The 12,255-nt window shown below is 40.6% G+C and overlaps 1 long non-coding RNA gene across 1 annotated transcript in view; it reads left to right on the top strand.

Moving 5' to 3' along the window:
• LOC148001714 (uncharacterized) overlaps nt 1-12,255 on the top strand; it is a 47,961-nt gene that overhangs the window by 1,184 nt on the left and 34,522 nt on the right. The window lies entirely within an intron of this gene.

Below are 12,255 nucleotides of genomic sequence, written 5' to 3'. Positions count from 1 at the left end.
TTAAAAAAATGCCTATTAGGCTTGCCTACAACCTGATCTTACAGAAGTAGTTTTTAAATTGGTGTTCCTTCCTCTCACATGACTCTAGCCTAGGTCAAGTTGATATAAAACTATCCACCACAATTGACCCTTTGTCCCATTGATACACAAATACATCACTGTTAAGCCACAACCTTGCCCTTCTCATTCATCTTCAAGATCTTACATTAAAAACATAACTTTAAAAGTTCCCCAGTCTTTACCAATTCAAATACATAAATCTCCTTAAAGTAGCCAATCTCTCTTTAAAAACCAATGTCTCTTGAAATTAAAAGTCTCTCAACTGTGGGCTCCTAAACATCAAAAATAAATTAAATACGTTCTTAATGCAAGAGGAAGAACAAGGGCACAGTCAACAATAAAATCAAAGCAAAACCAAACGCCAAAAGTTTAACCGACTTAATGTTCAATGTCAGGAATTCATTCATGAACTGAGAGCTGCTGAAAGGGGCTTGGAGGACATCTCCAGCCCCGCCCTCTGCAACACAGAGAGAGAGAGAGAGAGAGAGAGAGAGAGAGAGAGAGAGAGAGAGAGAGCTTGTCTTCGAACCTCCAACTGGCTGCACTATACTGCTGCTGTTGTTGGTTGTTGTCAGTGTTCATCCTATGGCACTGGCCTCTCCAAAAACACTGGGGTGCCTTGCTGCAACTAGACTGCACTTTCACCAATAGCCTCCTATAGGCTCTCTTCATGGTGCCAAACCTCAACTTCTCTGCATGACCCTGTCAGTCCTGGGCCTTCAAGTGCCACTGAGGCTACCCTTTCACCCGTGGTCTCTCTTGGACTCTCACAGTGACAAGCCTCAGGTCTTCTCCATGACCTTTCATACCACCTGGGTGATTTTTTTCCACTACCAAGTTTAGCTGCCAACATGATGTGCAAACTTGGCTGCTTCTAGAACAGTTTCTGTGTGCTCTCGGGAAACACTTCCCAGAAGATTTTGCCTCTGTGATACTGGTCTCTTCTTAATCACCACTAATTTCTCAGTGCCAGGCAACTAGCATCACGTATCCCAGGAAGGTTTCCCCTTAGCAGTTCTGGTATTTTATTAATCACAGCTGATTCTTCAGGCTCCAGATAACCAGAACCACAAGGTATTACTTCATTATAACAAATGGCCCCAATAGAGTGTTTAAACATCTCTCTGAAACTTCACAAGCCAGGTCTCTGTCATCTGCATTGCTTTCAACATTCCTATCTACCAAGCTCCTAGGGAACATCCCACTGAGCTCTCAAATCTCAGTGGCTTTTCTAGGCAAAGTTCAAAAGTCTTTCCACAATCTTCCACAAAACGGCATGGTCAGGTCTGTCACAGCAACATCCCAATATCCTGGCACCAACTTGTCCTAGTTAGGGTTACTACTGGTATGATGAAACACCGTGACCTAAAGCAGGTTACAGAAAAAGGATTTATTTAGCTTACATTTCCATATCTGGTTTATTACTGAAGTCAGGACAGAAACTTAAGCAGGGACGGAACCTGGAGGCAGGAACTAATGGAGAGGCTGTGGAAGGATGTTGCCTACTGGCTTTTACTCCATGGTATGCTCAGTGTTTTTTCTTATAGAACCCAGAACCACCAACCAGCCCAAGGATGGCACTACCAACAATGGTGTGGGTTTTCTCCCATGGTTCACTAATTAAGAAACTACCCTACTCGTTTACCTTACAGCTCAATCTTATGGAGGTACTTTTTAAATTGAAATTTCCTTCTTTCAGATTGCTTTACCATGTGCCAAGTTGATATAAAACTATCCAGCTCAGAACTAGAAATTGAAACTAACACCTCATACCTGTCAGACAAGTACGTGCTCTGTCATTGGGTTATATCTTGGGTCTTTAGCATGAGGCATTAAATCATGTATATACACCTCGTATATATAGAAATATACATTCTATTATAGTGGGGGAAAATGTAATAAATCAACTACAACAAATCTCCAATAATAAACTAAAAGGAAAAAAGAAACAGGTCTGTTCTGAACTCTCCTTTCCATAACGTTCCATAACACCTGTGTATAATTTTTACTAGATTAGGGAATAAGGGGCACCAGAGGTGGTATGAAAAAACTTGCCATACAAAAGGCATGAGAACTACTCAGTTAGGTACAGACCAAGATTGCCCAACTAGCAATTGGCCGAGCCACAATTGGACTCAGGTGTCTGTTCCTACAGTCTGTATATCAACCAACCCAGCTATTCTAGAACATTCCATTTCCTTAAAAACCACACCCAGAAAGCAGAGTTCAGTTTCATGGATTCTCACACCTGAAAGCAATCCCAAAGACCCACCTCTTCACTATGGCATTCCCTTCATAGTGTGTCCTACCTCATTCTGAGCCAACGTAGTATTATGAAGCTCGCTGCCTCTCAGTGCAGTGTATTTCCCATTAGAGCCTTCTCTGACTTAAGAGAAGCAATGCATAGAATGTTGCTGAGAATATCATTGTTGGATTCAGTTAGTGTGCTTTGTTGAATACCTATGATGTGTTGGGTGCTAGGATAAATTGGTGAGGAAAAGAAAACACACATGGAACAAGTTTCTGTCCTCAAGGAGCTTACCAAGCAGCTGAAGGAGACAGACAGCATTATTTAGAGATAGGACAGGAAGGGATCATACTTCAGCAACACACTTCATCACATAAGAGGCTGAAGCAAGTTTTCAGGAAACAGAACTTATGATATGCACGGAGGGAGATGATTGTGTGGAGGCAGAAGGAGTAGGGTCCAGGTGAGGGAACAGGCTGAGAACTGCAGTTCCAGGCACTGATGAAGGATCCTGTCAACAGAAGCATGAGGCGTTTGTCCAGAAGCAGTGGGACATCAGCCATTTCTTTCAGAGAAAGAACACTGTGAAGATGGTAAAGTGTGACAGGAGGGTGATGTGTGGCCAGGGCAAGGGTGAGGGGTACAGGAGAAATGCTCTTTGAAGATGTGAAAGAAGTGAATGATCAGGCCAGGTGATACCAGGGAGACACTGAGCCCAGTGCAGACAACAGCATCATGGCTGGGAGAGGACTTCCTGTGTGTGAAGGAAATTATTGAAGTCAGCCCAGACAATGAGGGATAGAGATAGTTTAGAAAGGGAAGGGGTGCTGAAGAGTAGAAGTGGACCCTGTAGCATCTCCTTAGACGTGAGAATGATCTGCCTTTCAGTCAGAGTGAATTTCCTTCCTGTAGTGTTTTCACTACACGTCCACATAAGTCTTGCTTATACACAATACAGCCTCACCACTTCCTTTCACATCTATCATCTTTCTTCTTACCTTTCCTACTCCCACTCTGGCTTTGCACAGGCATCACCTCTAAAACAGACACATTGAAATCTTCTCCAAAGCAGGTTCCATTTCCCTCTTCTTCTCTAGACACTCGAATCAGACATACCCTGTCCACATTATTGTTCTTAAAATACAGCCTCAGGGAGTCACTGTTGCCCAGGAAATGAATCCATTGCCTCTGACTGTCAAGTTAGTTAGTCATGTTAAGTTAGTCTCAAATCACAGATGACCTTTGACCCTGAGCTCCCACTGCTTCTGAAGAAATACTCTACAGCTCTAGTGACCTTATACTTTGTCAGCAGCTCCTGGACCTGTTGTTTTAGTGTCCAGCCATTCCCTGTCCTGGACTCATTTCCTTCCCGTGTTTCCTTCCTCAGCTGTTTCTCACAACTCTTGTACCACGAAGCCTTGCCTCATCTCCCTTGCCTTTGTCTTCTCTCCTGCCATTATCCAAAACCACACCCAAAAGCAGCTGGAGGAAGAAAGGGTTTATTTCATCTTAAAGCTTACAGTCCATCATGAAAGGAAGCCAGGGCAAGCACTCAATCCAGGAACCTGGAGGCAGGAACTAAAGGAGAGGCCATGGACAAATGCTGCTCACCTGGCCCTTACCTTACCTCCACCGCACACTCTGCTTGCTTTTCTACACAACCCAGGCCTACCTGCTTAGGAGTGATAACCCCTCATCAATAATTATTCAAGAAAATGGCCTACAAAGGCATTTCGCCTACTGACCAATCAGATGGAGGCACTTTTCTCAGTTGAGATTTCTTTTTTCTTCACATGACTCTAGTCTGTGTCAAACTGATAACTGCAAAATAACCAGCACACCCATATTTGATGAGATTTCTTCTTGCCCTCTAAATAATCAATATATTTGATGGATATTGGTTGTAAACATACTCTTGGCTTTAACTATGAACTCTTTCGTGGCTGATGAAGTTAGAGACTTACTAAGCTTTTTTGATCTCTTTGTGAGAATTCAAAGAACTCCATTCGAGGAAATGCAAACCAGTATCAGAGACCTCTACTTCAAATTCCAGTTAGCAAACAGTACAATTTCAAATGCATCCATGTCCCTGACCAGGAAGTATCAGGTAGCATGCATCTCACACCTCTACATGACAGACAAAAATACCATCCCATTCACTGTAGGATCTCTGAATTTGCCTTCTGTGGTATCCTGCCCAATGAAACACTGAACTGTGCTGAATTCATCACCAATCCTCATTTTACAGACATGAGACCAAAGGAAAAATTGGATGTGCTGTTTGCATATTTGGGGTTGGCATGAGTAGGACAGGGTAAAATGAGCAGTATGCATGACTTACTCTTTAACAATAGCTCAACCAGTGATGTTAGCATAAGGCTAACACAGAACACTGTGGGCTTTATCTGCATAGTATGGCGATGACTCATCTGTCAGTAACTCAAATACCACTGAATTCAGAGTTTATCATTTGTTAAGAGATGGAGGCATATTTTGGCCCAGATAACACAAATACATGTCAGTGTCAGGTATAAGTGTGTAGCCAACAGGGTGCAGGGAAAAGAATTAGCAACTGCTGACCAGACAAGCTTTACAGTCTATGAAGCAGCCTGTCAGCTTTATAAATTGTTATTACTGTAGGTTAACAAAAATGCCTCTCGTACAGAAGAAACACACTAGTAGAGTGGTAGATGTAGTGAGTGGCTAGATTTTGAATTTCTAGATACTTCTTTTGCCTTCAGTATATGTTATTCTAATTAAATGATATTAAATTTGCTTCTTTAATATACACATAAATAACAATTAAGTGTTTTATGAGTTTTGGGCTATTCTTAAGATTAGCTCCATCTAAATCTATGAAATGATCCAGCTTGAAGTCCCGGATTAAATCATTAGATGTGATTTTAAGTTCAAGTATCAAATGAGTTATATATATATATATATATATATATATATATATATATATATATAGTAATTGACAAAGTATTTCAGAAGGGCACTACAGTGTCAGAGCCTGTCCCATCATTTTCCTTAGACAGCATCCATTAGTGAGCCACTCTTGCTCATGGATACTTTTAGTGTTAAACAGTTGACATCATAAAGTAAGGAAAAGCAAGGACATGGCTTGGGCAGAACGAGTAACAGAGATTTTTCTGGTTAGAAATGTACCTGCTATTGCCAAGGCATCTAAACTTTTTAGTCCTTGACCCCCTAAAAGTAATCTTCAGTAGACACCCTGAATTCAGGTGTGCTCATTCATAGCATACAGAGTTCAGAACAAAGGCCTGTTTGTCCGTTCAGCTCAGGGATGCCTGGAACAGGGTGATGGCCTCTTCTGGAGCTGATGCAGCAAGTAAGTAATGCGTGTAAATTTGTTGATCTGTTGTACACATTCAAATGGGCTGAATAAAAGTGACTCTTGATTATGTCTGTCACATAAAGTGTATAAGTTACCTTTTCCAGCTGGAGCTAGAATTCAGTAAAGACTTATTGACAATAGGTATATGTTAATACTTATTAAAGAAGCAATTTCTGTACTTCGCTTTAAGGCAGTGTGCCAAACCAATTGAAAAACACTTCAGATGTACTCAAAATTTCATCTGGATTTTTAGTTTCCATTCATGCTATGGCTTTTTCAAGATCTTAAGGCTAAGGATTAGATGAAACCAGATGGAAAAAGAGTTGAATGTAGAAAAGGAATACAAGTTGGCAAGAACTGAGTTCAATTCCTGGCCCTACCTGTTCTTAGGCACATACACACGTACATGTCAACTTTATGTTTCATTCTCATTAGATCACGTGACCCTTGGGCTTCTGATCTATGACTTGCTTGACCTTGACTGCAAACCTTTCTCGGCTTGTTTAATTCAAGTTTTCTATATCATGTCAGACTTATTCCTTCACTGTATTTGCAGCTTTTATTTTCTGGAAATTTTAACCCAGTATCATTTACATTCTCATTACCACTACACATCTTTTTGATCAAACTGTGAAGGTATTGAAGTGGCCGATCTAGTCCCACAGTGGGAATAGTCTTCAGGGGAGTAAGAAGCAAAGTGCCCAACAGAGGCTGACTTCTGCAAGGAAAGACTTTCAAAGTGTCTCCTCATATTCTGAAGAATATCTGATTCAGAGGTTTGGGGAAAAGAAATAATTTATCCATCAAGCCTCTTCTAGCTCTTTGAAGAATTTTCCAAATTTCTTTGGGGAGGCCTCCATTCTGTGGCCAGCAGTAGGAAAATCTGCACCTGGGAGGCTTGTTGGCCTTTTCCACCCCTGCCTTCATCCTGAGCATTCCAGAGAGGTACAGGCAGTTCCTGCTAGTGGCCTGGCCCCAAGCTCTGTGGGAAGGAGTACAGCTAAGCTCAGACATTCCAGTCTGCTCAAACCCAATGGCACTTCATTAAGTCCTGGGCCCCACCCTCTTCCTCTAAGTGTTTGCTGCTTTTCCATGGCAACCAAATACCCTTTCTTTATGTCCCCCCCCTTCTTTGCCCACTCCAGTCAGCTCCATCACCAACACCTCTGTTGTGGGCGTCCTCCAATTCCTTATTCGTTGCCAAGGGACACAGAGGGTACAGGATGACGATCAAAGCACGGTTCCCTGTCCAATGCCCAAGAGTAAGAGTGTTTGGAAGGTTGGAGGTCTGAAAGCTACTGAGATATAATCAAAGATCATCATGATGTACCCAGAAGATATCAAAGGGGGTGTGTTTTGACCATTTTTGCTCTGTTAGTGAATAGACCTGCAAGCAGCTGGGATGGTTTGTGTGCAAATATGGCCAGGCTGGAGAGTGAGGATGATGGATATATCTTGACTCTTAGGTCAGAACAGGTTGAAACTCAGTGAAATCAGAGACACGAGGAGTTCTGGACATCACTAGCTTCAGTAAGTACCTATTACCAAGAGCCTTGAAAATGCTGTACAATCGGTCCTTCTCCATGGCAGTAATGCACTGTACTAAAGACCTGTGGGTAACAGGAAGACATGAAGGTGTGAAGACTATTGCATTTGGTTTGCCTTTTGGAAGACTGCAAGTTTTGCTGCATGTAAATCTGTGTGTCCCCCATCCTTCCTAAATGAAAGCAACCAAAACAAAAAACTGAGTTTAGTCCAATTTCCCAGTTAGTTTAGTTCTATCTCATTACATTGAACAAATATAGAATGGAAGGCTGTGTATAAGTGAGGCTACAGCCCCATCGCCGAGTGACATACTTAACAGCCTTATTACATTGAAAGTATTTTAGCAATCCCAGGAGTCCTCATATGTAAAAGAGAGATAGTTGTAGAAACTTATTTGCAGTATTATTGGGAGAACGAGACAAGAGAAAGTGTGAAAATTGCTTATATGGTGCTGATAATTGATATTAGCTGAGACTAAACACACTAGAATCTTCAGCAATAAAATATGAAAAGATGCCTTATGTATTTTAGGGATAACACTCACTCATGCACACACATGCACCCACGCACCAACAGTTAAAGAAAAGGAAGTGGAGAAACTGAAAGAGAACCAGAGTGGGGTAAACTGGAAGTTTTGCAATGAAGGAAAAATGTAATTATATTATAATCTCAAAATTATTTTTTGAAAGATGCTTTGTGCAACATAGTAAAACCTCTTCAAGGAAATTCAATATCAAAATTTGAATAAGACCTTTGGCACATCAAAAAAAAGAGAGATACAGAATGTGAAATTGGAACATGTTTTCTTGCTGTCCAACCATGTTGTCAAGGGAAGACACCCAGGAAATTACGAATCATTTTGAAGTCTGAAAAATACTGAAGAAGGCCTCGGAGCACCAACACTATCGAGCACTTGGCACACTTCTGGCACTGCACCAATAAGTACCTTTCAAGGTGTTTTCTTGTGCAATCTTATGATTACTCAGCCGTTAGTAAGCTAGCGTGTCTTCATTCGTTCTTTTACACTCGGTGATGCAGCTGAGCTGTTAACATGTTGCAAGCAAGCTGGAATTCCTTTGTTAGTTGGTCATTCCAGGTGAGGTTTTCTTCAGTGGGGGTATGGTTAGGAAGAGGAAAGACTGCGATTGATCCTGCCTGTTAACTAGCTGCCCTAGTCATCTGATCTCACCAAGGACTGTTTACCATGGCAGCAGCAATATGGTCAGTCCATATTATCTGGATTCTTTTTTTTTCCCAAAGATTTATGATGTGTATGACTTTCTGCCTACATGTATGCCTACAGGCAAGAAGAGGGCACCAGATCTCATTATAGATGGTTATGAGTCATCATGTGGTTGGTGGGAATTGAACTCAGGACCTCTGGAAGAGCATACAGTGCTCTTAACCTCTGAGCCATCTCTCCAGCCCTATTACCTGGGTTCTTAATGATTCATCCTCATCACTCCTGAGAGTAGTTCCAGCATTAATGAATTGTCTTTCTTCCTTGAAGGCTGGACTTTGGTTTCTGAGACACCCACAGCTTCCCTTGGTTTCCACCCTAATGGATAGTGCTGTTTCCTGTAGTTATTATGAGGACTCAAGCACTATTTCATTGTCTCTAATAGTTTATTAGAGACAATGCTTTTCTGTCTGTAATATTTTAACTTCCTTCCACTAAATTCTTACCGTTGAGACGTAAACCTAACTTTAGCTAATGCATTGCTCAAGTATCAAAAATGGAGCCTTTGAAATGCTTTGTTTTTGATAATAAAACCATACTATTCATATGCCTTAAAATTTAATTTTAGAAATGAAAATAGCTTTTCAGAAAACCTAAGTAGAATTCTGGGGCTTTCATCATGTATCAGCAAGACCAAAAAATTTCAGAAGCGAGTTATTTGCTCTCATTTGATTTCCATTATAAAGAACATTGAACCTGTATTCACTTTAGTTTTGTCATAAGATATTTACAAAATATAACTCATATGCTATCAATTTCCCTGTATATTTACAATTTCACATATTCTTTACCTTTTTTGTTCCTGTAATCACAGTAGGCAAACACGTTGCACATACGCTGTGTGTCACCATCTCTATACTCTCTGGACATTTGTAGATCTCACCTTTCATGACCATAATCTGAATTTTTTCAAGTCAACTAATTAGGGAGCTGTTCACATGTCCAAGCAACTTCAGATCACATATCTAATCAACTTCTTTGTCATTCCTGCAATGAGTTTTAGAGTTTAAGTAGATCTAAACTCTTTTCTCATCAAAACTCAATCTTCAAGAGGTCTCCAAAAATGTAAGCACTTTCAAAAGTCTTACGTTAAATGCTTTGTAAGAAATTATCATTCAATAATGTATGCAATAGTTAAGATTCAGAAAAGGAAACAGAAATAACCTTAGGTAGTTTCATAGAGAAAATTGAAATGTGACACCAACTAGAAAGACTGAATTAGAGGAAAGGGAATATGAGGAACTTAGGTACGGCAACACCAGAGATGCTTTTCCTTTGTGGACACAGGGGACACACAGAGGATATAGAAGCCACCAAAGAGGTGCTAGAGACACCATCCAGGGTAGAAGAAAGGAAAATACTGCCTATGCCTGTCTTCTAAGAGATCATTTGCTGCTAAGGGCACATGAGGCTTGTCTGACCTTAGTTTCATCCGTCTGAATAAAGCTGAGTCTTGGGATACCACAAGGACATGGTCTGAGGTGATTTCCTGTCTAGTGGGCAAGTCAGAGAACAGTATGTGACTCTTTGGACAACAGCCTCAGGGTCTCTCGACATTTTAATCATCCAAAACAAAGGAACTTGCCCTTCTTATTAGGCACAGAGTATGGCTGGGGTTCTGTTCCTAGGAAAGGTAGTAAGGAATGAATTATACTAATTTGTACCCCATGTAGCCAAATATACAATAGGCGCTAACAAAAGTCAATTTTGGTGAAGAAATGTGATGTCAAAACCTATCTGTAAGGAAATCAGCTAATTGCAGCACCCACATTGCAAAACTCCAGACAAATATGTTTACTTTTTTCTCAATTTGGATTAGTCCAGACATGAACCAAGTCCTAGATTCCCCACATGAACTGAGCATGCTCTCCGTACAACATTGAGGTTTTAGTTAAAATGGAACCATTAGTCAACTAGTTCATATGAAAAAGTAACACTATTGGAGTTCATGGAGGAAGTCTGGTTGGTAGTTGAGTTTATCAAAATCAGGGCTGGATTCTGGGTCTCATCCTCCATTATCCTGAAGGCTTTTATCCCTTCTTAACCAAGAATTGATGGGAAGACTGGGGGAAACAGATGCAAAGGAGTCACCAATTATTCTGTAACTTTGTATTGCCCTCATGTGGAAGAAAAAAAATAAAAGAAAAACATAAAGTCAAATAGGTATGAATTTTAGTCATCTCATTCTTTAATCCTCTTTCTCATCTGCTTGCTTTTCCCACCTCTCGTCTTCTTAACAAGAAGCCCCTCCCACATTCATCCCTATGTTTAGCATGTGATCCAGCGAGTTCAATAAGAACTGCTTGCATGTGTATTTGGAGAGTTAATTACTAAACTATAGGAAACTTATCAACATTGCATCACTGAAGAAAATGACTGCCCAGCAAACAACCATCAATGAAGCTGTCAATAGGATCTCACAGAAGACTGAGGCCACCTGAGGTTCTGCCCCATCCATAATGAAATGTTGATGGGCCCAGGCTTGTGCAAGTCTTGTGCTGTTTCACAAGTATCATATTATGTACATAAAATGCCTTTTTGCTGAATATCTCTCCATTCTTTGGCTATCCTGTTCTTTCTGCTTCCTCATCCAGAGTTCCCTGAGCCTAGGAAGCAGATGATGGACATAGAGTGAAGCATCATTTATTCTCCACTGAACTCTTTTTCTAAGGATGGTTTTTCAGAGGATCAGCTATAACCTCTCCTCTTGCCTGACATAGGATAGGCAGGCAATAATTTAGAAAAAAATCTGAGGAGGAATTAATGAAGTACAAATTATGTGTAGAAGAAGTACATCAGCGTCATAGTCGCGTGGGCATTGGGAGAAATGTCTACACTTCCATGCAGATACTCGCTTTCTCCTTCTTAAATATTATTTTTCAGACTTGTGATGAATATCTAAGGGTATTATGCAGTTGAGAATTTAGCATAGGAAATGACACGAAGGTCATATGGACTGGCAAATCCATTTCCATGAAGTTCCAAATACAAAACAACACACAGATAACTGAAAGCAACCCCTTTACATCCAATACTTTTCTCACTCCTTGATGGACTCTTCTCTCTCTCATTTTCTGGCCTTGGATATAATGTCTTCCCTTTCCTGGTGTCATCATATATGCTTTAAGATTCACTCTTCTGGAAGCACAGGGGTACAGTATCACATCTTTCTTTCCATAGTCCTCTCAGGAGCACAGACTGTTTGCACAACTTTATTTTTACACAGTCATGCCTGCATTAGCTTCCTCTTCTCTCTGAGAGAATTGAAACCCAAAGTAGATCTTATCTGTATGCTGGTCACTTAGATTGAATAGACATGCTAGTACTCACTTGATTCTAGTATTTAACAGATGTAACCATTTCTCCTTCTAATAAAATTGGGATGAGTGTCAGGAATGCTGCGCAGGCTTAGCAAAGTTATTCCTGTTTTCCTGATCATTTTGGTAGAAGTTGGTGGTCCTATTCCGAAGATTGGGAGACTAGTCTTTTTTTTTAACATAATATTTTTATTGATTTTGGGGGGCATCACATTATGTACATACAGTTCCCAGTCCTCCATGCCTGCCCCCCCTTGTAACCTCTCCCTCAAAAAAAAATAATTAAACAAAACAAGTCACTAGGAATGGTCAAACTCTCAGTGGCCTGCCCCTTAAATAGAACTGAGTCATTCCACTCCCTCACTCCCAACAGAAGTCATCAACTGTCTAGTGCTAACTTGAGCATTCTTATCACACTTTTAAAGAGTTCTCTTCAATATCATCCTGTTTAGGTTATCATTTTAGTGGTGATTAGTGGCGGTGGGTT

Source organism: Rattus norvegicus, chromosome 13 (assembly GCF_021556685.1).
Source record: "Rattus norvegicus strain SHRSP/BbbUtx chromosome 13, alternate assembly SHRSP_T2T, whole genome shotgun sequence".
NCBI lineage: Eukaryota > Metazoa > Chordata > Mammalia > Rodentia > Muridae > Rattus > Rattus norvegicus.
Note: the sequence above shows the minus strand (reverse complement) of the source record. Positions and strands in the feature narration are given on the sequence as shown.